We start from the raw sequence: 27,739 nt of genomic DNA on the forward strand, positions 1-27,739 counted from the left end.
ATACTGTGTCTTAGAATATTTCTCTGGAAAAAAAAAAAAAAGACCAAAAATTGCAAGAGATCCAACAACATTTTAATAAAATGTTCTCTCTATGCTTCCAGATGAAAGACATATCTGATGTCAAAGCACCACAAACTAAATGCAATTTAAATAACTACACTAAAATTCTCAGGCTAACACAATTGCCACATTGGGAGAGGGAAGAAAAAAACAAAACAAAACAAAACAAAACAAAACAAACAAAAAAAAAAACTCTAAAATCAATCAGCTGGTACCCTTCAGCCCAGAAAATCCAACCTGTGATTTGACATACATTTTTAAATACTAACTTTTCTCAGCTAACTCACAACACTTACTGCACTAGAACTCCATAACTTGTTCAGAATATACCCAAAACATACCACAAAATCAGATGTCCACAGGGTATGGAGAAGTATGGACTGGACTTGAGTTGACATAAACCATTAAATGAAATCAAAGGAAATGACAAGAGCCATCAGGTATGGTTTTCTTCCACAGTGAAAGTGATTTATTTGCTAACTATAAACCAAACATTCACGTACTGGTAAAAGCTTTCCATCTGATGACTTAAAAGCATGTGTTTTGACCAGTGTAAAACCACCACTACATCTCCTTTGCTTAGTAGTGTTCTTACATTTCAGTGACTTGGTCATCTAATCACGTATAGTAACTCAGTCTAGATCCCTCTGAGTCTTCAAACTCTATTTGGCTGACTCTGGGCAACTGCTTTACAGGATGGATGACGATTTAAAGCGAACCATGCCGTGACAACAATTACTGCAGAGTATCTTTTCTAAATTAATTTCTGAGTGATTTTACTTGCGACTAAGGTAACAAGTATTTTTAATGTTTTTATGTTAACTAAAGAGCGTGGCAGCTATAACTCCATCAGAAAGAGGTTCACCTTCCATGTAAGAAAGCAATGTGCCACAAGAAGTGCCACAAGAAGCCAAAAGTGCTTTCATCACTTTTTTTTTTTTTTTATCTCTTATTCTTTTTGCTCCTGACCACTCTTTCGTTTAACAACTGCAAAAGGTATGCTGCCCAAAGACCCCAGACCCCCAGTTGGATCCTCTTTGCCCTTGCTGAAGCAGCTTTTGCACGGCTCAGGACAACTTGGTTTCAATTTCTCTTTTCATCTAAAATGAAAACTGTTTATATTTCTTGCTACAGTGGTGATGCTACATAATTGTAGACCTGAAAAGCACGCTTTTTCTATCTGAAAAAAAAAAGTAAATACAGTTTGGCCAACGTGACTTCATATCAGTTCAAAGATACATCATTTTAGCACACACTAGAACACAGAGCAAAGGTACAGGAACAGCTTGCAAAGGTGCTTAACAGAATTTGAGTTCTACCTCCAGAGCACTTCAACATTTCTGGAAGGCAGTAGGGCGTTGGGGCTTTTGAGAGCATTGTCCTTGGACCACAATAGATACCTGGAAGTCTCTTAACTGTAATGAATTTTTAGCAGAATTACCACATCTACCTACAAGTCAAATTCATTTTTATTTCAATAAAGCTTCCAACTGTTTCTTACAATTTTAAAACGTCTTAGTCCAACGGAGCACTCAAATACTTCCGAAAATTGATACTGTCTCTCTCTAGAAAGTACTTCTGAATTTGAGGAGTAATTTTGCATCCAAACTGGGTGCGTGTTCTCCAGCTACTGCAGAGTATGTTATTACAGGAACTACCAGAACTAGCATTACAACAGTCTAAATTCTCCATCTTACTCCTCATGAGTGCAACCATTTTTTGGTTTGGTTGCCACTACATCAATACAAAGAAAACCGGTTTCAGAATAACAACAGCTTTTCTCCATATATGACTTTACAATAATAAGAAAGAATAATAAGCGGTATAATATAAGCTTACAACAAATTCCTAACTATCTGGTCATCTTAGTTATTAGGCGATAGTGATCCCTCAATTCCCAAGGAAGATGACTCAGTCAGTTATATGGGAATACTGTCTGGGCTTCAAATTCGGTTTTCTTGGAAAAGATTTTAAAGTCAGAGTAAAAATCCCGAACTTGGATGCAAATAGCTAAGAAACTAAGCACTTTTGCACAGTTCTAAAAAGCCAGTTTTCCACTTCCCCTTCTGAACTGCCTGCAGGAATGTGCTGGGTACAGAAACAGAATAGAAATACAAACTTCCCATTAAGATTCTGGATGAAGAGATTTTGTGAGTACTGTATTTTTAACCACAGATTTGTGACAGGAAAGAAATGAGCAAATGGACGTACACGCTGACTGATTTATTCTTCCTACCAGAAGATAATTCTTAATCAGAAGATAATTAAAGGCTCTTCAAAACCAGTTTGTGTGTGTGAGTCTGTCTGTCTTTTGGAGAGTTAGAGGTAAAAGTAAGGCAGTAGGGCAGTTAATTCAACAGCGATGCTGTCAGGCCTCATTTTTATTAATCCAGTTATTATTATACTTGCTACCTAGGAAACTTAGCCACAGAGTAGGTCTTACCATTCTGAACACTGTACAGGAGGAGAGAAAAACACACACACACACACCATAAAGTTAGTTTCACTTGAGTAGTTTCTCTTCAAACATCCTAGCAACCTGAGCTCACTACGATGCTTTCACAATTTCTTGCTTGACCACTGCATTCCAGAAAGGTGCAATGAAAGAGGTAGCTTGCTGTGACTGCTGCTGGGAGAGGAGGAAATTTCGCAGTTAACTTCATGAATCAACTAAAGCTTAATTTTGCTGCAGCTTTGAAAAGGAATATGCAATAAAATTGGTAATGCTGTATACCGTTGCCACCAGCTGCCCTTGACCTCATAACAAGCGTTCCTCTTGCCAGGCTTGCTTCACTTAAATTTGGCTTTGCCCCACACAGTAAAAGGCAAAGACAATGCCAGACTGACTTCTTATGCCTGGGTCTGTCCTTACACTGGTGATTAGCTCCCCACAACTCTGAGTGAAGTTCTGGAAACAATCATGCTGGTGTCAGTCAGGCTAACTCACAAGGTTCATACAATACAACATTTTTATCAATCCCTTTTGACTAGCTGTCCTCAAATGATGACCATCGTATTTTCATTGTCAGAGACATAACAGAATGTCAAATCTTGTCAAGAAATACTTCATTAGTTAAGCATTACCTTCCCCTTCTTAGTAAGCCTTCTCACTCTCAAAATAGAGAGTCTGATTGAATTTGCTTAAAAAATGTAAACCAAAAGTTATTCCTTGCAGCACAAGACCCAGCTGGAAAACACCAGCCTGGGAGTTCCTCAGCACCACTGCCTGTGCACAGCCTGGATGTGGTCGAATGAGATGGTCAGTCCCAGAATGTAGTCTTGATCTAAGCAGGCTAGCCTCTACTCTCTTGGAGATCTCCACTGGGCAAATTTAGGATTTCCTGAACAAAAACGGGTTTGGAGACAAAATATTGCTGGTGACATTTTCAGTGCTGTTTATACAGCTAGCTGAGGTGAGCAGTAATTCACACGTATATACCATACACACAGATATCAGCTAGACTGCACGTGACCAGTGTGCAGTATCAGGATACAGCCTCACGACCTTCTGATACAAAGCCCAAGTGGTCTATTGCTTAAGGAAAAAAAAATCCATTACCTGCCAGTATTAGCAAAGCTGTATCCTGTTTGCAATTCCCTGTATAGATGGACTGAATGCTTATGAACAGAGCTGATTCAATTCAGGAAAGGGCAATTATATTATACTTTCCAAAGCTCTAACTCTTTTCTTTTCTTTTTTTTTTTTAAATCAGATTATCCAGTTTATTCAACTAATATCTTCCTCCTTCCTTTTACTTTCTCAGCAAAAAAAAAAAAAAAAAAAAGATCAAATACTTATATTGCAGGTCATTCTAGATTTCAAAATTGAAAGCTTGGTGATAAAAAGAGATTTCTGAATGTCCATCATTTTACTCTTTTTGCCTCATTTCATATCTGTATGCGATTTGTCATACGACATATTAATAGATGACCTACAGATAAAAAAAAAAGTTGCATATTGCTTCATCTTATAGTGTTCAGTGAGGAATTTCAAAGGGAGATAACAAGATTATGAGATAAATATAAATGAAATGCTCCTGCACTCGCTCTCAGACAACCAAAAACAAACAGCCTGCAACAGAGCAAGCCCAACTGCTTACTCCACAGCTGAACCCCAGCCAGTATTTCTCCTGGAGAAGCCAACGTACCTATCTGAACGCCCACTGCAAACCAGCCAGTTTGACCCAAAGGTGCCTCAGCCTGCCCTGTAGTTGTCAGAAACCAGTGTTTCCACTCAGTTTCCCCAAAAGTTCAGTCTGACCTTTGGTGTTTCCCTGGTTGTTGAAACAATGAATAAAACTTCTCAACAAATGATGAAAGGTATCAATTCATCACTCCCTCAGCCACATACAGGAGGTACTGCAAATTACAGAGGAATGCAACTAGTCCTAGCTGGCTGGTTCACATACAAAGAACAGAAACAGTCAGTAACGAAGAGAAGGAAGAATAATTTTCTCTTATCCATATGCTTTCCTGACTAGGGCCAGTAAGGGATTTGCTAGGGAATTTGCTGATAAAACACAGCTTTGTCACATTTGTCAGACCTGAGGCTGCCATGGAGACAAAACTGATGTGACAACTGCTAATGAATCACTGTCACAAGGGCAATCTGTCCAAGCTGATGGATTTGCTGCTCCTGTTCAGTGGTGGGCAGTAGTGAAACAGCCTAGCAGGCTCTCTGGTTCACCCAGATGCTGTGAAGGTCCTGGACTGGTTTGTTTTGGGAATACCACAACAGGTTTGTCCTTTGTGCTTAAAACAAAAAAAAAAAACAACATTATAATGTTTCCATGAGCCAGCATCTCATTTGCCACCAACACAGGCAGCAAGGGCTCGTCTTTCCCAGAGCAAGTGGTGGCTCACTCTGAAGCCTGTCTCGTCACCGTGTCCCCAGAGGTGACTTGATGCCAGGTTGCAGAAGATACTGACCTCATGTGCATTGCTGCTGTAGGCAAGGGGCATTTACCTCACCAGCAGCGCTGATGCCAACGTGATATTATGCAACTAATCGAGCAGATGCACAAGGGAACTTCAGCTAATGCGGCCTTTTTTTGCACATGAAAGTTTTAACCAGATGAACGAAGAGGCATCTGTGCGTTGCTCAGGACTGAAGGATATCACACAGACTGGCCAGAGCTGCCGTTAGCCAACAGCTGACATCTCCACACAAGCGGGCACTTTGCCATCAGCCTGCCACATCCAGAACACGTGGATTTTCCAGAAAAATTACGGAAGCCTTCAGCACAATTCCACTGGCTTCATCTTCCTCTGCCTGAAGATATGGCCTTACTTTTAGAGCAGATCTCTCCACCCACCTCACCGGAGCGATCAGTGGCACAGAAACCGTGCTGGGATCTGCCAACAAGGTGCCGCAGCTGCTGACCTCGGGCTGCCCCCCGTTCCTCCCTTCTTCCCAGATGGCCATAAATCCCCAGGAAGCGTGCTGTGCTTTTTGTAGTACACAGCACCAATTTGTGTTTACATTTGTTTTCTACTGTCCATGCACGTCAGCCAACAGTAAATAAAACGCAGCAGGGACCTTAGCTTTTGATGCGTCTCGGCAGAGCACTGGATAATGTCTCCATAGCAGAGGAAAGCAGATCTTAATGCAAATGCCAGATTTGACAGTGTATTATTCTACCCACTGGGTCTGGCACAGAAGAGATGATAACCTGCTGAGGGGATATGTGCACAAGCAGCTGGTACAGCAGCACTGCACACACAGTGCCAAGCGTGCAGACTGGCAGCAAGCATTTCTAACTGCATTAAGGTTCAATCTCTGCTGACATCCAGCCTTCGCATGCCACAGATCTATTTTATAGGGAGAATCAGCTATATGACAGAAAGGGTCTGTTAGGACCTCAGCTGCGTGTCCATTCCAGCATCACCTCCTCCATATCCCAACAGCAGCCTCTGCCTAGCCCACAGAGCCCACTGCTCACCCCATGCCATTCTTCGCTCTCACCTTTTCTAACTTCTGTGCCACGGAGTCCCAAGCAGAGGTAGAGCAAACAGTCCCAGAGAGCAGGTACATTACAGTGTCATGGCAGAGGCTCACTGCAGTTGGAGAGAGAACACCCACGCAGATCATCTTGTGCAGAACCACGATCAGGACTGGCTCTCCTTCCCTGCTGAAGACTCAGGCAAGGGAAAGAGCCTCCAGCAGGAGCTGTGCTTCAGCCGCCCATGCTGGGGAGCAGCGTCTGGCTTACAGGCAACTTGACAAGGGCAGTGCTTGCCACAGGAAAGGAGAGAAGTGGACAGACAGCTCTTTGTGCATGTCCAGAGGGTGACACCACTCAGCTTGCAACCCTACTGCAATGTGCTGTTACTAATAAAAGAGCGCTGCAAAAATATCGTTTGCCCTTTGGTCTTCATATGTTCCCAAAAGTCAATCTGCTGCCCAAAGTGTGAGCTAGCAGGGTCAGTGCAATGGTGAAAAGCAATGTGATGCTGAACAAAGCAGCTCTAATCCAGAGAGCTGATTCCACAGAGCATATCCAGTACCAAAAATGTTTTTTCACTCTTCGTTCTGAAACCAACTTGACTTTTTTCTAAAGCCAGTACCAGAATGAGTCACCTGAAATTATTTTCAGGCAACTTTATGAAGACTGTATTTTAATGTGTCCTCTTCCTACTAAGAACATCCCAGGACACCCCAGGGGAGCATTCTCAGGAAACACTGGGTGAAAAGTGCAAGAGGCTGAGCTGTGCAGCTTCTCACCTACCCCAGCACAAGTTTGAACATGCTGACAGCAGAGCAGTATGAAGATGCTTTAGTCCCCTGCAAATCTTTTGGATAAACAAGATTGTGTTCTACATCAGAGATTTTCTTTTTAACTTTAATCAATACTTCCTTGGCTTGCCACTCTTGACAACTCAGCCATAAAACAGCTCTCTGGAATACTCCATTCAAATTAATCAGCTGTCAGCTCTTCTCCTTCTAAAACTAATAATAGCAGGTCTGCATGGGCCGGGCCTGTGTGAGACTGAAACATGGGAACACGAATTGTGCAGCATGCTGTTGCAGCTCTCAACTTGCCTTTTGCTTTCTACCAAGGAGGCACAAAAGCGTATTGTATGGAGCACATTTTGCACCATCAAAATTGTCGACCTGTCCCCAGCCTGTCCCTACTGTGGTAAACGCGTAGTGATGCCTTTCCTCTTTCAAGCATGCTTCAAGGCAGGGGAGGGATGTTCTGGCCATAAACGAGCAGGCTCAGCTGGACCAGGAGCACAGGATAATTTGATGGCTTGTATCCTTTGGATGCCAGCTGCATAAAGAGTGCCAAATTGCACTTTTGCCATTGGCAGAAGTTTTAGCCTCTGATTCATCTTCTTGTCATCAAACTACACTGGGAGGTGCAGGGGGGAACACAACAAAAACAAAACCAAAAAAAAACTGTTCAAGCTGGGAACTCTGCCTCTGACTGGATGGGGAAATGGGACTCCTTTGAACACCCCTTGCATACGGCAGTTTGGCTCCAAGTAGGCTGAGAGAATTCATGCTATGGGGCTGGAACTCAGAATAAGATCTGGCACTGGAGGAAAGCCAGCTGTGCAACACTCTCCTAGCTGCTTAGTAGCCTCTGTTGTTGTCACGTGAAACTGAGGAAAACCTGGGAGGTTCTGCTCCCAACGTGCTCGGGATAGGAGCACATTTGCAAAGCCTGCTGAAGGAACGGGAAAAGCACCTGCCTCTCTCCCAGGTCTGCCAGCAGCCAGTGCTATCAGGGGACTTTGCTCTACCAACAGAAGGTTCATTTTCAGCCTGAAAAATTAAAAAGAAAAAGAAAGGGGAAAGAAAAAAAATGCTTCTCAGGCTTTTAAGAGAAAGAAGTTTAAATCCCAGACCGGAAGCCTTAATTATAATGGATTTGTGTGAAAGTTGCCAGATCTCTCCCTGCTCTGTGATCAGGGCCGTGCCAAGAGTCTGCTTTGTGTCACGCTAGCAACTGCATTAAGTTCAGAAAAGCAACTAGGTCAAAGATGCAAAGGCAGAACAGAGATCACTGATTAGCACTAATGAGCCCCTGCACTGCAGAGCAGAATGACAGTGCAATCAATTCAAGGTTCTTCCTGCAATTAAAGGTAGCCACGCTCATATCCAGCGTGTGCTGCCCAGATCAAATCATTTTGCACTTCACGCGTTACACCTTCAAAAGTCACTCAGTCACCATGGCCAGAAGACAACACACAAGAAGAAAGAACAGTGCAACTGGTTGTTCACACTGGTGGAACCGAAATTAACTTACAGAAAATGGAGGAAAGATTTGAGCATCCTCCTGAGAAGCTCTTCCAAATATGCAGCCCTGTTGTTTTCAATCCACAAATTGTATCTATGGTAAGCATAAGGTTACATAAGGAAAACACTGATCTCATGTTCAAGAATTTAATGGTACACCTGACCACATCTGTAATGGGTGATCATCCTTCAAACTGTAGAAACAGAGACAACTACATTGTTTTTATAGTGTCTTGGACTTTCAGAAGAGAAAATGAAGACTTTAGTTAGTTAGAGAATGGAGTAAGAACAGAAACACGCACTGAATGACAAAGTCAGTAAAGTATGACAAAGTCAGTCCTAGACTTCTAGATAACTTCATTCACATATCAGACTGTTTCCAGCTAATAAAGACAACCATGCACACAGCAATTAACCTGGAACTCACTGCAACTGACAACAGGGAAACATACACATCAGCCTGTGGGGTAGATGGAGCATGAGCAGTTACACAAAAGATGATCTTATCAAAGATAAAACAAGCAATTAAAACTCATTACTTGTTAGATAATCAAGGAGAGGCAAAAAAAAAAAAAAAAAAAAAAAAACATTTCTGATTTCTGCCACATCCTTTCACTTTCCCTCTAAACTGCAATGAGGCAACACAGCTAATCCTATCAAAGAACACATCCAGCTCTCTGGAAAACTCTGAGACACTCGCTATCCATGGACAGAATGAGGGCACAGAGCCCACGGAGAAAAGTGCATGGGACCAACAAGGTTCTCCTCAAGATGCACAGATGTAGGAGTACGTGCCCACAGGATCTGTGTTGCTCAGAGCCACTGCTCCTACACAAACTGCTGTGACAACTCCACACAAGTTACTGGGTACAGCAGCAGCCTTCTTGAATTGTTTACTCCCTTAATGAATGGAAAAAAAAAATATAGTGTGCCAACGCCTGTGTGCAGCTGGCTACATTTAAGACCAGCCTTCGTAGGTCAGCTAGCAGGTATCTTGTTATGAGTGCAGTTATAAATATATTATGAGTGATTAACTTTTTTAATTTCCTACTGGTAAGATCTATGTTGTATATTACATATGCAAATTTCATTTGGAGCTATTCAGAATGCTAGGACACTTGAAAGTTATATTTAAGTACTAGGGAAATGATGTCTTGTATCATTTGACAAAGTAATAGGTAAATACTACAAGACAGCCACAATGGGAAATGCCACTTGGCCAGAAACACTGCGACAGAGCTCACCCGACTCCCTGCTGCATTGCACCACAGAAAAGGTAGACTTCAAAAAGCAACTATTGCCTTCGGGATGCCCGCTTTGCAACACCTGGCAGAGACCTCTCAGGTATCAAACTGACTGTCTGCAAAACGTAAGCACTTGCAAGCAGCGGTTCAGATTTTGAACATCATCATCATCATTTCTGTCTTGGAAATTTCAGGGATGAATAGCATTTTTTCTACAAATGAGCCTTAAACTTAAGTAATCATCATGGAATTACTTCTTAAGGAGGAAGATTGTTTGAACTAATACATCAGCTCCCCAGATAATTAATTTTTGCTAAAGAATGGCACAAGGATTTCTTAATTAAAGTCCTCCCAATAATCAAACAGAGGAAAAGTTACTAATTTTTGAACCAGACTGTTCATTAATATTCAGTCACAGCAGTATTTTATTTACAGAGTCATGCTGGCCAAATCTGGTTGAAAAGGGGGACAAAGTGTTAGACTGTGCTGATTAGTGATGGTTTCACAGAAGACAGCTTGTCAGTTCTGTATGTGTGCTGCAGAAAGACTGCCTTCCCCGTGGCAGCCTCATGAGTACTCTGCTGAGGGATCACAGTGATAACAGTGTTTTCCCATGAAAGTCTTCCTGGAAGCACATCTGATTCTGCCCTTTAATCGAGGAACAATTTGCACTCACACATACACACACGTAGAAATAATAGTCTTGTGTGGGGTGTAGAAGTGGACAGGTGGATTTGATTTCCTTTCACTGCACTTTTCCCTACCTAGAATGATGGTAGCAGAAAGCAGAAATAAGCATCATCATCATCTCCAGTGTGTGCTAGCAGCCACACGGAAGCCAGTCAGCAGTGTCTGGTATTGTTTGTTGGAATACAAAAGACCCTCTGTTTGGAAAGTTCAAGAAAGGAAAGTGAGAGCCTGTGGCCTGGTCCTGCAGTCAAAAGACTAAAACAGAGGCTGAGAAGTTCACAAGCAGGCCCTTTGAAGTTGATGGGAAAACTCCCATGGACTCCAGCACACTTTGGATCACATCTGAAATGCACAGAAGGGAGCAAAGCAACATAAAAGTAGAAACAAGCATCTGCTGCAGGAGAGTTTTAAACAATGCAGGAGTGACCTAAACTTCTCATCACAATTATCAGTACAGTGTATTTTTTATGATGTTCAACAAAGTAGAACTGTATCAATTTTCTAAGTCTCTTCATTAAGACATAGTAATTTTACTTTAGTTATTACAATGCTATGAATGCCACCCCAATATTGACTGTGAACTACAGCATTTAACAAACAACTCTGATTAAAGGGGAGGAAAAAGCCTCTTTCAATTGCTAGATTTTAATTAAGGTTTTTTGCTGTATTTCCCTCCCAACCCCTCCCAAAAAGGCTAGCTTAAAACTATGAAAAAAACACTCCAGGACTGAAAGCCGTATTAAGAACAATGCTGCCAGCATCATCTATTCATAAGCAGCAGATTGAGACAGAGCCCAACCCAGAAGAAACTCTTTAGCAGCACATCCTCCAAACAATTGGTAAAGGATCCCAAGCATGTAGAGGTTCCAAATCCTCTGCTCAATTAAAATGCAATTAATTTTCTCATTAAAGATGCATATAGAAACATCCGGGGGAAAAAAAAAAAAGTTTCCTGAATTCCGTAACACTTCCATGATTATTTTCTTGCATACAGCAGTAATTTTTGCAGTGGTTTTGGTGTTTTCTAGGTCCTAATGACATTTTCAGGGAATTAAATTGTTAGAAACTTTTTTTTTTTGAACACTTCTTGCAGCCTTTGCACAAGATTCAACAAAGAGCCAAAGCATCTTTTTTTTTTTCCCCAAAAAAAAATGCAGGATGTTTCCTCTTTCACTGGCTAATAGAATCCAACTGTTGCTGCATGACATCATTCCCCAGAGCTAGGGAATCCAAGCTAGCACAGACACTCGGGCTGGGAGTAAACACCACAGAGAGGATTTAAAAAAAACATAAAGCACTCTAAAATGGTAGGAAATAACATTTAAAAAGCAGTTTTTGTTACCTGAAATTTGGAGCATTTCCCTTTCCACTCCATTCTCAGATTTGTATTTCCCAGACAAAACTCTGTCTTATTATCTGAGGCTACCAGAAAACCAGTCGTTTAGCGTCTAATACCTGCTGTGCTTCCCACAACTCCTTCATATGACCTTTCGCAGCACTGATTCCAGCTAAAATGATTGCAGAGAACACAGACTGGCCGGGCCAGTTGTCATGGAGATCTCTCTCTCTTTTTTCATACACACGCACGCGCGCGCACACACATTTAAACAATTCTGGGAGGCATCCACCAAACAGCATGCCTTTTCATCAGCTACGTTTTTGAAGCATTCCACCCCTCCTCCAAGCCCTCCCTTGAGTCAGCCCAGGAAGCTGAGCTTTGGTCATGAATCGATTGTTGAAATCAAAGATATTGCCTTTAAAAAGAAAACAACAATTCAGGATTAAAAATAAAATAAAATAAAGAAGAAGAAGAAGAAAAAAAGAAAGAGAGAGAGAGAAACAAAATGTAACACAGAACTTATACTTTTTTCCCTCAGGAAGGAAAACAGATGTTTGCTTGTCATAGCTCTGAACTAAAAGTGAATCTATCGCATTCAAGCCTGCAGGCTATTTGTCTTTGCGCAACTTGTTATGAATTTGATATCTGAAAGCACTAAGGCTTTGTTGAAACACAATCATGCAGGTTACATGAAATGCTGCTGGCATGGCCTGACTGCTTACCTTGTTCTTCTCCCAGTACCCAGCCAGTGACCTAATTAGCACAGGTATTATTCATCGTGGTCATTCAGGACTTCCTGTATCCTTTCATGTTTCTGTAATTAAGAAGAAAAATCTGGTCAGGAGCATGCAATGCTTTTTGACAATGCAAACAAAGTGATCCCCCAGCTAAACAAGAAAGAGCAGATATATTTGGAATTTCTCTCATACTGGCTATAAGTTTACATGCCTCTTACCCAAAACTCAGTATCTCCCAGTTAAAGGAGAAACCCATTTCAATATTGGAGAGTTCAAGAACAGATTGATTTACCTTATTCACTGGCAGTATTGTTGCAAAACCAAAGCTAATTCCAAACAAAGACACACAACATTTTTTCTTGGACAAAAAAAAATAAATAAATTAATCCCCAGCAATGTCATATGGGAAAGCTTGAACTGAAAAGTTGCGCGAAAAAAAATACTTTTTCTCTCTCTCTCTTTTTTTTTTTCCCTCAAAGAGTATTAAGAAAATTCAGGAAAATATTTGGACTCAGAAGAACAGCACTGTGCCCAAAGTTTTTACACTTTGACAGACAACTTGGAGACTTACTCTTCAGAGGATTTAACCGGAGTCAGTCATTCAGAGTTTTAAAGCTGCAGAAAAGATACTAAAGGGACTGCGTGACTCTGCTTTCTGCAGGGAGTAGTATAAGCAAGAGTCCCTCTAGTGGGCATAAAAATATAAAGCTGACTGTGCTGTGCGAAATAGGAAATTTATTTTTTTCTCTGTTAACCATGTCACTGTGCTGCTATGACATTTCACCCCTGCATTATATATTTAAAATAAAAGCAGCATTTGCAACCACTTATGTGTTATTTACAAGTGTTAAATAACACTTATGTATTATTTACAACATACAAAAATGTGTACGAACATTACATAACCAACACAGGTAGGTTCACACACAAGGAGACATTAAAAAGTTCCATCGTATTTCTATTCAGTTTGTGTTTGCAGCTTGATAACAAAGGTGGGATAAAAAAAAAAGACCACAGACTGTCTGAGGTAGCTGAACTGTCTTATGTGACCACTTGTCTCTACACATCACATATTATAAGATATAAGCTACACTGGAGCATAGTGTCGACTGTACTTCTGAAAACCCTACATTTCATGAATGACAGAGCTCCCAGTGGACTGTACACTCAAACCACCTCTCTTCCTACCAAAAGCACTACACAAAGGCTACACGAAGCGTATTTTACACCGTAATCAAGAACTGCATGAAGACTTTTCACAGGTAGAGGAACATCAGGACAATTACTTCAGCTGTGAAGAATCCAAAAGACACCAGAATGACATCACATTAAACAGTTTGTCTAGACATGAGTGTGGCACACGCTAAGCTTGCAAGTTCATGCTAAGTTCCCTTGACAGCACACCAGCAAAGCCCAGCAGAACCATAGGAACCAAACATGAAAAACCATTACATGTTTTTGTCTTGAAAAATTCCCTTTGGTGTGTGACTGGGTTAAACTCACTGCATGCTGCAAGTGGGCACAGTTTCAGCCGTGTAACTGGGGAAAGGGGAAGGCAGGTAACTCCTCCCAAGAAAGGAATGTTTTACCCAGCACCAATGCAAAGGGAGTGCTCAAATACATGAAAGGAATAAAAACAATATATATATTTTAAGAACAACACTATGAATTGATCAATGGGCGGGTGAAGTGATCGGGTCTTGTCCATCAATCTCAGATTTCCTACAGACCCCATTACTGGTAATGCGGGAGCATATACCAACCATCTGCATCATGTCCTACTCCAGAGTTTATCACAAGGCTCTGTAGCACTTCATTAGGAGACCACATCTGCATCCATGGCAAGTATCTCAGGGGAACATGTGCTTTAGCATTTATAAACAACTGAAAACGCTCATTGCATTCAGTGCATACACTCAGTTACAGTCAACAGCTCCAGACAAAACAAATGAAGTAGTTAAAATATATCATGCATGCACAACTATGCAAGTACAAAGTACAGTAGTAGAACTACGGCCCACAGTTTGGTCTCAGGCAGGTAACTATGACCAGAGACCCCAGACAAGCACCTTTCTGTTCCAAGCCTCACAAATACACTCCTGATTAACTCCTGGCCATGAGGCAAAATGTTTTGTTCAGGTTGGCCCATGTGAAACAAGAACCATGTCCATCTTTTTTTTTTTTTTTCTTTTTTTTTTTTTTTTTTTTCTTTTTTTCCCCCCCTGGGCTCTTCTGTGAACACATCTACACTCCAGAGCAAAAGTTAGGGTAAGGACAGAATTTAGGATTACAGACAGAGGACAAGATGAACAGCTAATACTAGGTTAGTTGCAAAATAAAGAAAGAAATGTCATGGCTACACTGTGATCAGAAAGCATTAGAATATGTATCTTCATCCCCTGCAGTAGACAAACAACCCGTTACTCACATATGGCTGATATTAAGTTTCTTATTTCCAATACACTTCCCTTTCCTCACCGGTTGGACATGCTCCTTCCTATGCTCTGTGGTCACAGGCACGAGATGCAGAAGCCACGTGGCACGCACAGGAGCAGACATGCACCAAAAAGGATGAGAGCACAGCAAGAGCCCTCACCAGGGCACACCTGGTGGCTTTGGGACGGGGAATGGAAATATGAGCTGCTTACTCCACAGGCTGCGTGGTCTCAGCTTCTTCACCGAATGCTTTTCAAATCACGCAGCCATCGTTAGCAACAAGAGAGGAAACAAACATCAGATTTGCTTCTAAATGACTCGTGACGTTTTATTATTTTCACTTGGTAAGAACATAGCATCAACTTCGGGATTTAAAAAGATGAAAATAGATAAGCTACAGACTAAGCCGCCCACAACAACAGCACAAATCGGTGGTAGGTGTATATTTCTTTGCACCTTTTTAAAAATAAAAAAATAATAAAAATAATTTAAAAGTTCCACATAACAATACTTGCATACAATGATTTGTGATTTTTCCACCCTCCTCAGATAGCTTCTTGCCTTTCACAGGGGGCTGCCTCTCCCCACCTCCAACAGAAGGTGACCACTTTATTTCTCTTCCTGCTCATGTTGTCTCTACACCACACTCCAACCTTCTTTCTAGAGACCTCAGTGAATATACATCAAATCAGACGGAGATAACCTTAAAACACAGCAGCAACAAGTTTAGCTCCGGTACCCTGTCCCAGTGTGGTTTTAACCCAATGCTACAAAAAGGCAAGTGCCCACAGCTCCTGCTGGCCTCACTGGGAGAGGCAGAGAACCAGGCAGCACTTCCTGATCACCAGGCAGTGACTTGCAAAGGGATGGAAATAAGGGAAAAGGCCCCAGCCAGCTCATAACGTACGGCATGCACATGCTAGATAAACTGTATTCTTTACTCTCTATTTAGAGGCACAGTGCTCGATACTTTGGCATAAGACACCCAGTGACTCCTATGTGTATATGGGACAAGAGGATGACATCCAGTGCAGCAGCTGCCTTATTCTTTGGAGCAGGCCCACAAGGTGAGTTCTCCTACAAATTAAGTCTGCAGCATTGGCCTTTATCTTTTATCTTTCAACATTACACCCAACAGCATGGCAACGAGGCAAATGCCACAAGATGGCACATCCGACCCCGCATTGAGGGTCTCTGCTTTGTTGGCGTGAATAAAGCTTCCCCTGACTTCAGTGACACGCTAACTTCAAACTTCACTAGATCACGCTTTGCTGGAATTGTGGTATCACAGTAAGCAGTATAAAAACATGTCACGGCCCAGCAAACAATAAAGGAGTTGACCCAACACATGCAGCCCCGTGGTTTCAGTGGCACTGCACAGGCACAGGCCTAAGATCAGTCAGCTATGAACTTGTTGTCTTCCCCAGTTTCAGTATCAGAATCATTGCTCAGAGCATTTCCACCACTCTCTCTCTTCAAGCAGAATTAAAAATTTCCATGACTTCTTTAACAGCCCAACAAGGATCATGTTTGAAGCACTGTACTGACTTCACTAACCCAGAAAAAAGTACACACGCATATATATATATATATATATACACACACACACACACACACACATACACACACACACCGTATGTATATAGGAAAGAACTAATCATAGCTGAGCACACTTTGGGATGTTGCCAGCCCCCTCATGGCTCTATATCCCAACTCAGTTTGGTCTCTTTTTGCACGTGAAAGCCTGCCATACCCGGGTCTGACTTGGACCTCTCAGCTGGGTGCAAGGTAAAAATTTGGCAAAGCTGCTGAGAGATTCAGTGAAATTAAGAGGATATCTGTACCTGGGAGGTCATGACAAGAACCTGACACACTTTCAACTCCTGTGTGAACACTCATTCAGAAATAAAGTAGATTTACATTGTGACTATTATTGTTTTAGGCCTCGGTTCAGCAAAGCACTTAAACATTGACTTCAAAAGAACTTAAAAATATGCCAAACATGTGCTACAATATTTTACTGAAGTGGTTCTTTAGTAATATTGTATGTTTTAGAAAAGACAGACAGAAATAGATTTTATTTGGCAATTAAAGCTTTAAAATGCTATTTGGTGATATAACCGGGACACACTCCCCATGCTATACATACTAACGAGGCTGAAAAACTGCTGAGCAATAAGCTGAATAATTCCTTAATAAAACAGCTTTAAATCCGAACAATGCAGAACCAACTCACGTAAATGCCTGGCCTGAGAATTACCCATACCTACAACCTGATTCATGACAGGAGACACACGTTACAGCTCACCCTGCTAGGAAAGCAGTGCGAAGCCCAACCAGCCATACGAACTGGCGCCAGGCCCGGGCAGCCAATTCAGCCAGCCCTCCACATCCCAGTGCTGCCAACTGCTTCAGGTGGCACCAGGCCAAGCCGTAGGGGTAACCAAAAGCTGGGAAGCTCATGTTAAAGAAGTCCTGCTACTCCTTAGTTCTCCCTGTCTCCAAGCCATCTGCATGCCCAACAACACCCTTCCTGTGCGAGTCTGTGCTGCATCCCAGGCGTGCCCAAAAAGGTAGAGCAGGAAGCAGTGGGACCACAACTGGTGGAGGGGAGAAGCTCCTGAAGGGACACTTTGTTCTGTCTGGACAAAACGAGACAACTTTGCTCTTTGTAGGTGTTAGCTTCTTCCTATGCCACTATTTACTGCATACATTTCCCTACTAAGCATGGATTTGTGTCCCAAGAAGAGGGACAAATGAGACAAGCAGACTTCCTCTAGGAAGTGATACCAGCAGAGATGTCAATGAGTTGCTTGAAATTCCGCAGGAATTCTGGTTTAACCCTACATGAATGCAAGATATCTCGGTTTGTCTTTGTTCACCTCTCTTTCTTTTAAGTAACAGCCAAAGGACAAGTTTCTGTTGTCCTTGATCACAACGCACATCCTGCAATGCAACATGCTACACATGGGACTGGAGGGCAAGTGAAAAAACAGATCCCCTCACACCTGGAATTGCAATGCAAGCAGTATTCATGAGTCCAACTCTGGGAGCACTGCATTTTGTGTACAGCTGAACAAGTGCTGCAAAACTCTGATTTAACGTGAAGAGGCAGAATCCTTCTCAGAGCACATAAACGATGGGAAAAGACAGACCCTTTAAGCTAAATCTCCACCTTTCAAACTGGTGTCAGGTAGCCCTTCCTGTACAAAACAACTTTCACTCAGGCCATGGGACAGAGAACAAAGATGCTGTTGGGAACAATTTCTGTTGCACTCATAAGGGGAAGAGCATCTCTTAGCCAGGAAAGCAAGGAACACAAGGACGCATCCATTCAATAATGCAGTGCTGGTTCTTAAGCAGAACATGCATGCTGGTTGGGGTGATTTTTGTATGCTTTCCCACCCTGTACAAAAGAGCTCTTAATTTAAACACAAAATGGGAAATCAGAGGGCCTAAGCCAGAGCATCCAGTATGACATCACCTTGTTTACATGAGAAAAAACACAACCGATAGCTCTGTGCTCTCTTTGAGCTTCTAAATAAAGAAATAAATAGATAAAAAACGGCAACGTGTTTTGTGATTCCTTTTGATCGCCAGCTATAAAAGTTCACAGGAAGTTTATGCAACCCCCTCTGACTGGATAGATCTTATCTTCCAAATCCTATTAGCCAAGAGACTCGAAAAAGAAAATGTCAGCCTGGCGTTCACTTGGACACAAAGGAATGACTTCTCTGTGGGATAACTTCTGCAATTGGCTTCCTTTATTTCAGTCATGACTGGAACCTTCAAGTTGGCCTGGAGATGTTGTGAAGTGCTGGTAACGTGCTGGGGGTGTCTGTGAGCCCTGCTTAGCATCTCTGGGGAGGAAGGGTACTGGGACACCAGTCCAGTGCTCCCCCAGGTCACCTACACCCCACAGAAACCAAAGCCAGCAACAGCATCTGTTTTCTTAGGCATATAATGAGTTTGTCTTCCACGCTCATAACAGCAGACAGATTTCTCAAGCCACAGACAATAAAGTTATTTTCTTCTCTATTTTGGATAGAGCATATAAACAAGATATTACTTTGAATATACACAGCTCCTTTCATTCTTTCGTTCGTGGCCCTCTGTGCGCCTTACAGGTCTGGGTAAATGCCACTGCTGTCTGGCTGCCTGGAACAAAGGCGTTAAGCGGATTTGTGCACGAGGCTGCACATCGCTCCCCTCACAAACAGCGCACAGCTGGGCTCTGCCTGCGAGGCTCTGCTGCCTCCCGTGAGGTTGTGTTTAGGCCCCGCAAGGCAGTCAGGGCCAGCCCAGCTCCAAGGGACATTGGAACGTTTTTGTTCCTAGAAAACTATTTGTTTGGGCATGGGAACTGCTGAAGTGAAGCTTGCCTTCTAGCTAGCTTCCAGTGCCGCAGAGGAAATGAAAATCAGTGACAGCAGAGTGGCTAGGACAAGCTTGTGCAAAACAAAAGTCATCCAAAACCAGACTGTGCAGACAGTTCAAAAATATTTGGTGAGCTTCGGAGAGATTTCTGAGTACCTTAGTGCTTCTTGGGTTCAGCAGTGAAGCGTAGTATGGAGATGGCCAAATGAGCCTTAGCCACAGAACTCAGAACTGAAAGCAGCACAGCCCCAACTGCACAGGGCTTGAGCTATCACAGCTGCATTTTTTCAGGAAAGAAGCCGTGTCTCCACACAGTGCCCCCCTGCGCCATGGGGCTGTGCAGAGCTCTTGGAGTCAGCCCTAGGGCTCTGTGTGCCAAGCTCCATTGTGCGGCACAGACATCCCTGAGCAACACGCTGCAGACCACAGAGGAAGCATGTCCCAGCACTGGGAATTCAGCTCCAAGTGCCTGAGCTCCAGATGAATGCCTTAAAAGCAAGGTCATTCTTCCCCCTCTGGCGCTGTGCATTTTTCCAAAAAGAGGCGGGGAAAGCTGCTGAAGACAGCCCCACATCCATGAAAGGTCTCTCCTCAAACCCTGGTTCAGTCTGCTGGGAAATCACACACCTACCGGTCTCCTCTTCCTCACTAAGAGTAGAAGTCATTATTTAAGGGAAAAATAAATATATATATATATATATATATATATATATATATATATATATATTAAAAGTAGTAATTTTACTTTATTCTCATCAAAACAGATGCTTCAGAGATAACGTTGCCACTAAAAAGCATAATTTCTTCTTTTAATTACAGTATCTCCCATTTTAGAGACAAAAGAAAGGCAAGAATCAATGCTGTGTGGGGGTTGGTTTTTCTAACATCTAACTGAAAAGGGTGGAACTTGGGAAAGTACCAGTACTTTTCTTCCAAGTCTGGGAAAACTATACAGCTTATACAGGCCAGGACACCGTTATGGATATTTTTTGTTTAAAACACTGGATAAGGTCCACGTAGTCACGTGGCGTTCCCCATTGCTATATACATTGCTTTAAGGGGACAGACAGCTCCCAGGAACTGCTGCTGCTTGCTGAGGGCTGCTGAAACCCTACAACACCAGCTGGGCACCATTCAGTGGGCAAAGACCGTGCATCAGAAAGCTTGCAAAAGATCTGGGTGCCAGTGAAGAAGTGCTGGCAAAAACCCTGCTGTAAGTCCAGATTTATGGCGCAGCCCTGGCCTGTACCACCACACCAACATCCTTAGCTCAGTGCAGGGCCAGACCTCGAAAGGCACTGACTATGCCCGATTAATAGATGAGATTGAGACAGGTAACTTACCCTCGCAGCTGGGTGTGTGCGTGCAAACACAGGTTAGTGCCCATGGTGCTGGAAGCAGCCTATGGAAAATCTGAACCATAAGATGCAAACCATTAAGAGAGTGCATCGCAGCTTGCTTCGGGGAAAATTCCCCATTCAAGAACAGACATGCTGCTTACAACTTTAGTTTTCTAATTTCCTCATGTGTGAAAGTCTCATCAGTAAATATGAGAGCCATGTGCTTACTGGAAGTACAAAGCAATGCTCTCCATTTGCCAGAAAGATCTGAAAGGGCCTTTTTGCACATATATATGGGTGAAATCCGTGCTGTGAAGGAAACAGAGAAGGGACCCAACAAGGAGTCAGAAGAATCAAATGCTGTTCTTGATTTTGACCCCATCCAGTTAACTGACTTTGGACAATGTCCTTTACCTAGTAACGCAATACCTCTTTGGCTTTCTGAACCTCTGGCAGCTCAGAAGCAAGCGTTACTGGAGCAACACAGTAAACTATAGTCTCACCACAAACTTCAAACAATATACATTGTTCTTCACATTTTACAATTCTGCACATAAATCAACCTCCAAGAAACTGTTTCCAGTTTCTTAACCTGTTCCACATCTATGCATTTTTGATACTCCCTTCAGCCTGGAAAAGGCCAAACACGTAGAAGTTTTCTTTGTCGTCCCTACCACTGAAATAGAAACTTTCCTCACAATTTACACGGTCCCGGAACACAACAGAAGTGAACGTAGTCCTGAGGGAATGAAAGATTTAGACCATGTTTTCTCCTGCCTATGCATGAAATTAAATCACAAGTTTGCACCATTTTTCTTAGACAAAGATTTCACATCTGATCACTCTCTAAAATATTAGTTAGTTACACTGCAAAATTAAAAAAAAATATGAATAATGTACTGTAGGCCATTTTAAATATCCCCTTCATCCAGTTGCATTCAGAATAAGCTGTACTACATCTGTCTTACAAGCACCTCCACAGTGGTTGAAATCACCCTACCCAGACTGGTGTTTTATCACCAATTTCATCTCTGATTTACTATGGTGTGACCTGGAGCAAATAGCAGCAACTCTAGTACCTCACCTCCTTTCGAGAGGCTCCCAAGTGTAGCTAACATGGCTTGCAAACAAACTCCAACCTAGACAATTCTGTGATTCTGTGGAAAAAAAAAAAAAAAAAAAGGTCCCGAAGGCTCTATTCTGTCATTCTGTGAAATGTTCAAAGCAGGATCTTGCATTCCCAGTTCCTAGACATCCAATGACACTCCTGGAAAGCCAGCAAACCAACAAGGTGGAAATGAAGATGTTTCTAAAGCACAAACCCATTTTACATCCATTTGGAATGGTATTTAAAATACTTTAGGAAATTTAACTCTCTGCCGCAATTCAGCATGAGCCACAGGTACCTGAATCTGTTTTCTGTCTCGGTTTTCTCATCTCTGAAGACCTGGCCATAAATGAAGTTTATTAGAAATACTGTTAGTATAAATGTATTAAACTTCGTAAGGTGGCCTAAGATTGTTGGAAGGAAAGCACTGCTGTATTAAGAAAGAGGCTGACTACACCCCCTTTTGATTTAACCACTTTCCCACTACTAACCCCATTCAGGAGGCTGTATTAAGACAATCCTCAAATATTTTCACTATACAACTATAAGATCACAAGCTGGGCTAGGGAATGGAAAAGAAATGTCATGCACAGCCAGAGAATGAAAGTCAGCTGCCTGAACACTATCTCCCAGATAAAAGAGCAAGCCTATTAACACGGGAGGGTGATAACCCCCCCCCCCCCCCCCAACATGCAGCACAGCACCTCTGAAAGCAAAAAACAACAACAGCAGGCATTTGAGATGGAGAATGGAGCAGACTGCTATGACTCATATGCTGTACGTCTAGTCAGTGAAAAATCTGGCAGAAGTGTTCTGTTTGACTATGTCTATACATTCCCAAGAGATTTATAGCTGCTTATTAAATCATCTGTTCCTGTTAAAACCAAAGAAACTGTATATGTTTCACTGGATTTTACATCTGGTAGAAAGACCTATTAACCATTAACACAGAGGAGAGGCTTTTCTATTGGATGAGCCACTCGAAAGATTTTAAGACCTTATTTGTGACAGGAAGTAAAATCTACCACGGGATGGGCTGCAGGAGGGGGGCTGAAACCTGCTGCAACAGTGGATGGGTCTCCTTTACTGGCATCTCTGCTCTGCCTCGTTCTTCAAAATCAGGAGGGTCTTTGGAGTGAAAAGTAGTTTCTAATGAGGAAATAAAAGAAAATAAGTAGTTTCTACAGAGAAAGCAGTCATGCCTTCAAGAAAGGATTTGTAGAGCAGTTTCACAGAGCACAGTGACACACACACACTGTTACAGGGCATCTGTCAAACTGCAAGGAGAGGACAGTGGTATCAACCAACTCTTCTTCACACTAAGCTCAGGAGCTGGAGGGAAAACACCTCTAGCCCTGAAGTTTCACCTTAAAACCCAGTGAAAGGGGTCAATTTCAATCCACGCTGTTAAGCTGAAGCAAGCTGTTTGTTATCTCAAAGTGCTCTGCAGAACATCTCCACCCCTACCCTTCACACACATTCTCCATTGAAAAAAACCTGCACAGACAACACGCTTTCCTTCTCCCCTCCCCAGTTCTTACTTCTTGTTCATTTTTCACCCTTGGGCACATCCACAGCTTCGCTGTCTGAGATAGCCATCTCTTAACAGTAGTGTATAAAGATATTATTAAATAGGAGCTATTTTCTGAGGTGTACATGGGCTGAACATTCAGAATGCCTAGAAGGGAGGAAAATTCTACACACTTTATATTAACTCCTTAAAAATAAACAAAAACCTAGGCACATTTGCTAAGCATCTGAGAATGCAGAAATACTGCTTCGGTGCTGAGACTGTAACAGGGATATGCTTTAAAAACGTCCTTCTGGCTCCAACAAATGGTGCATCTAGCTCAAACTCTGCCTTCAAACGCTAGTCAGAGCAAGTCCATGAACCCAGCGGCTTTCTGTCCATTTTCCTTTGTCCATTTGAGACTGCAGGCTGTGGGTAAACAGAGCTGAAAAAGCAGCAAGACTTGCAAAATTTTGCTAACAGTGCATTTGTTACTCTCGCTGTACAAATGAAACGTTATTAAGTCTGTAAAGTGAAACATGACAGAAAGCCATGTCTCAACTCCCATACTTAGCAGAAAAGTCAGCAACTTGGGAGTTTTGCAGCACAATAACACAACCAAGACCCATACCAGCTCACGCACAGAGAATGCCCAAAACCCACAAGCAAGGGAGCTGCGTACCACCGCCACTGCCCGCGGGTGCGGCTGCGGCAGATTTGCCAGCACACCCTGGATGGGGGGACACAAAACGACGGGCTTTCTGCACATTTCTCTTTCATGTTTTTGAACTGCTGCCTTGTAAAAGTCAGTTTGCTAAAAAACATGACAAGATAATGGTAGGTCCTGCTGGATCTGCACAGCCTATGCTATGCCAAACCGATTTCTGCAGTAAATCACGTGCACTCTCAAAACACGAAGGCAGGGCTGTACAGCTCTGGGAACGGCTCTATACCATACATTTATTTTTGTCCAAAATGGCAAAAAGTCTGTCTGTCCTTGTTTTTTCTCTTTCTTATCTCTCTGTTGAACTGTCTACGATTTAGCACACTGAATCAATGAAGGAGGAGCAAACACGCGTGGTAAATGCGAAATCCCAGGGCTCTATGGAAGCCTGAGTCAGCAGAGCTACTCTTGCTAGTAGCAACAACCCACAGCTGCATGGATCCCCACCATCACCGGTTACTCTGACAGGCAGGAAGCTGACCCTCTGGGGTATCAATCGGTCATTGACAAATTAAGGCTGATTTAGTATTTTTCCTTTTTAAAAAGAAAAAAAAAAAAAAAAGGAAACAGACACACAATAAAACAACACTGCGCATGGGAGAAAAACAAGCAAACACTGAATTATGTCAATATCTATAATGGGTACAACAATACCACGGCTCAGCCCACTCGGGGTGAGACACGATGACTAAGGCAAACCACCCCGGCAGCACACTGCCCGGCAAGCCTTGGGCTAGTCAGACACTACAAGTCTCAGACGGTAGTGATGGAAAATCAAGGGTGTCATTTGACCCTGAATAATCTTCCCCGTATCTTTTGAGTTGGTTCTCCTTCCTTAACGGGAAGGCAGTTAATTAGCGTAACTTAACTTTCTTGCCCTGTTTCAACTTTGCCCTCTGCCGCACACGCATTCACGCTGGAACGCACAATCAGTGAACTTCGAGCGTACGTGAGCCTGGGACAACTCATCCCCCACCAACACCACAGTATCAGTGGATGTGTCACCCCACTCCCACCCTCAGACACACGTCCCCAGTGAGCCAGCCACGTAAAAGTGCTGCCCCCTCTCACTGGGGAAAACACCATACGAGAAGAGTCATGAGAACTACTGCAGCCTTCCAGACCAGCGTGAAACCTGAGTCAGCCCTTAAGCAAGCTGCTGAAATCGGTGCTTAGCTTTCAAGCACACGGTCAAATATTTGGCTGAGCTGGGACCATTCTCAAGTGTGGGATGCAGAATCTCACTCGATGGCTGCTCCAACGAGAGGCTACAGAAGTGCTCCTGATATATAATAATGCAGTAATTTATGGGGGGGGGGGCGCATTCTCCCTTAACCAGAACCTCAGGCTCATCTGTTCTCCACAAGCAGTTGTTTCATAAGGACTGCTGCCGTGCCCCACATCTGCAAACAGCTGCCAGCCACAATAGGAAATGGTTTACACTGATTGAGTATATTTCTGAAACCCCACCAATTCTGCTCCACAAGAAGAAAAAAATACACCAGTAATAAGAAAACCCAAGAGAATTTGATCGTCTTCATTCTGTGCCTTCGCTGAGAAGCAAGGATCTTTGTTTTCTTTTTCAGACCATCCTGTTATTCATGCAGGGAATTACAGACCTAACCAATTCTATAAATGGCTCTGCCCTGAACCTCATGGTTTAAGTTTAGGTTGAAAGATCATTCACATGTGAAGCATGACTCTTAGGTGGCAAAGGAAAGCCATTCTGATTCCCAACAATTTGATGTTTAGCTTGTTTTAACTGTACTGATCTGCTGCCTCACAAGCCCTTGCTCCTCAAAGTCATTGAGTCATGAAAAAACTGCCTGTAGAAGACTTTTTCAAACAAAACACATATAAAGGCAAAACAACATTAATCTTATAACCTGAAGGTAATGCAAGGCAAGTTGTGTTAGATGTCTGCAAAGGCACTGCAACTACCAACCAGAGGCAGCTTCATTAAGTAGGCAGTAGCAAGTTTTGAAGTTACTGTTCATGCCTACGATCAGCCAAGGCTTCAGATGCTGAAATACCTGTTTGAACCTGCCAACTGGTTGCTGAAATGACTGATAAAAAACCTCTATACACACACTTGAAGACAGAAGATTGCTTCTGTCATTAATGAGTTCACAAAAATGCCATCATCATACCAGGGGCTGGGCTCCAAGGCTGGCCCACAGAGCATTCGGCCATGGAAATATAAACACAGCACACTGGTGACCTGCCCTGTTCTAAAGCTGTGATGACACAGTCAAATAACAGGCTGTTGGAAAACCACCACCGGAGTGACCAATTACACCCTTCTCATTTGGTTATTACTGATGCAAAGACCTTCTTCCTGCATGCCTGATTGTCTGAATCCACATGCAACTTTCTATGAACTTTGTATCCTGGAAGGCTTGTTTGTATGGGGGGTGGTTTTGTTGTTAGGTGTTTGTTTTGTCTCCCTCTCTCTTTTTTTTTTTTTTTTTTTTTTTGTAACAGTTCAGTGCTTTCAACTCCAGCTTGCATTCTACCAAATAAAACTGGGTATCCATCGGAAAGCACATGAAACCTCAAAACACTTTGCTCCAGTTAAAAACTTGGAAAGCAAATTGGTCTAGGCTCATGCGGGTAACTGGCATTAAAAAATAATAATAAAAATTAAAAAAATAAATAAATAAAGAGGACTCTATACACAATCACATCTGACTTCCCACAAAGTTCGACGTTAGAGATACAGTTGCAGGCAGGGAGTGCCTGGGCAGCCAACTGCCCCGATCAAATGCCCCTGCTCACCTTCATACCTCAGAGCACTTACTGGAACAGGAGCAAAGTGGAGAACATGGTCAGAAAAGATACATTAGACCGAGGCAGGAAAACACTTCCAGCCTGTGAGCTAACGCCTCATTTTAAATGGAAGACAACATCAGCGAGAAATTCTCTCTGAAAAGTTATTCCTCTCCTTTTTTTTTTTTTTCTTCCTCCCTTCTAGTAAAAGTATGCTTTAGACAAATTGTGTACAGTATGTGCATTCTTCCTGCATGGAAATCTTTGCCTGTTATTAAAATCAAATGCAAGACAAACAACAAAATATCCACTTTTGATGGGTCTGCTTGTCATGCCAAGGCCCCCAGCTTCCATTCTCAGGGATTTACTGAAATATTTGTTTAGTTACACAGAACTGGAATTTTGGACTACCAGCTTCTCCCCTGGCAGGATCTTTGGCCTTGCAAGGGGTTGGTAGCAATATTAAATGTATTTCCAGTGACATCCGTAGGAAACTAAATATGCAGTAAATAGTAAGTTATTCAAAGCTATGAGTTTGGCTGTCCCTTGTAGCTACTCATCTGTGTTAAGGACAATGAAAGACATCACCTCACTCCCCCAGGATACAAGGAAAATTATCTTAACAAATAAAAAAAAAAATAGGTACAGGTAAATGTTGATCTCCTCCTGCTAGCATTGTACATTGCAAGCCTTTGGGACTTATTGCTCTGTATAAGTACATTAAAGGAGGCTGTAGAGAGGTGGGGGTTGGCCTGTTCTCCCATGTGCCTGGTGACAGGACGAGGGGGAATGGGCTAAAGTTACGCCAGGGGAGTTTTAGGTTAGATGTTAGGAAGAACTTCTTTACTGAAAGGGTTGTGAGGCACTGGAACGGGCTGCCCAGGGAGGTGGTGGAGTCACCATCCCTGGAAGTCTTCAAAAGACGTTTAGATGTAGAGCTTAGGGATATGGTTTAGTGGGGACTGTTAGGGTTAGGTTAGAGGTTGGACTCGATGATCTTGAGGTCTCTTCCAACCTAGAAATTCTGTGATTCTGTGACTCACGTTTCCAAGTTTTTCCTCGTAGGTATAAAAGATAGAAAGGGTCAAGATTTTCTAATAATCATTGAACTCCAGGAACCTGGGCGTTAAAAGAGAAAATAAAAAAAATCACATTGAAAT

The 27,739-nt window shown here is 42.6% G+C and overlaps 1 protein-coding gene across 9 annotated transcripts in view; it reads right to left on the reverse strand.

Annotated features, from left to right (window-relative positions):
* DENND2B (DENN domain containing 2B) overlaps positions 1 to 27,739 on the reverse strand; it is a 155,082-nt gene that overhangs the window by 107,123 nt on the left and 20,220 nt on the right. For 4 of the 9 annotated variants that reach the window (XM_038180497.2, XM_038180500.2, XM_072039361.1 and 1 more), the window contains one exon: positions 12,301 to 12,392. The gene's annotated coding sequence lies outside the window, so the exon portion shown is untranslated. Of the gene's footprint in view, positions 1 to 6,025; positions 6,050 to 11,581; positions 11,799 to 12,300; positions 12,393 to 12,886; positions 12,951 to 27,739 lie in introns of those variants that run through there. The other 5 variants (XM_072039357.1, XM_038180499.2, XM_072039359.1 and 2 more) reach the window with 5 other exon arrangements.

This window comes from Anas platyrhynchos, chromosome 5 (assembly GCF_047663525.1).
Source record: "Anas platyrhynchos isolate ZD024472 breed Pekin duck chromosome 5, IASCAAS_PekinDuck_T2T, whole genome shotgun sequence".
In the NCBI taxonomy this organism is placed as follows: Eukaryota; Metazoa; Chordata; class Aves; order Anseriformes; family Anatidae; genus Anas; species Anas platyrhynchos.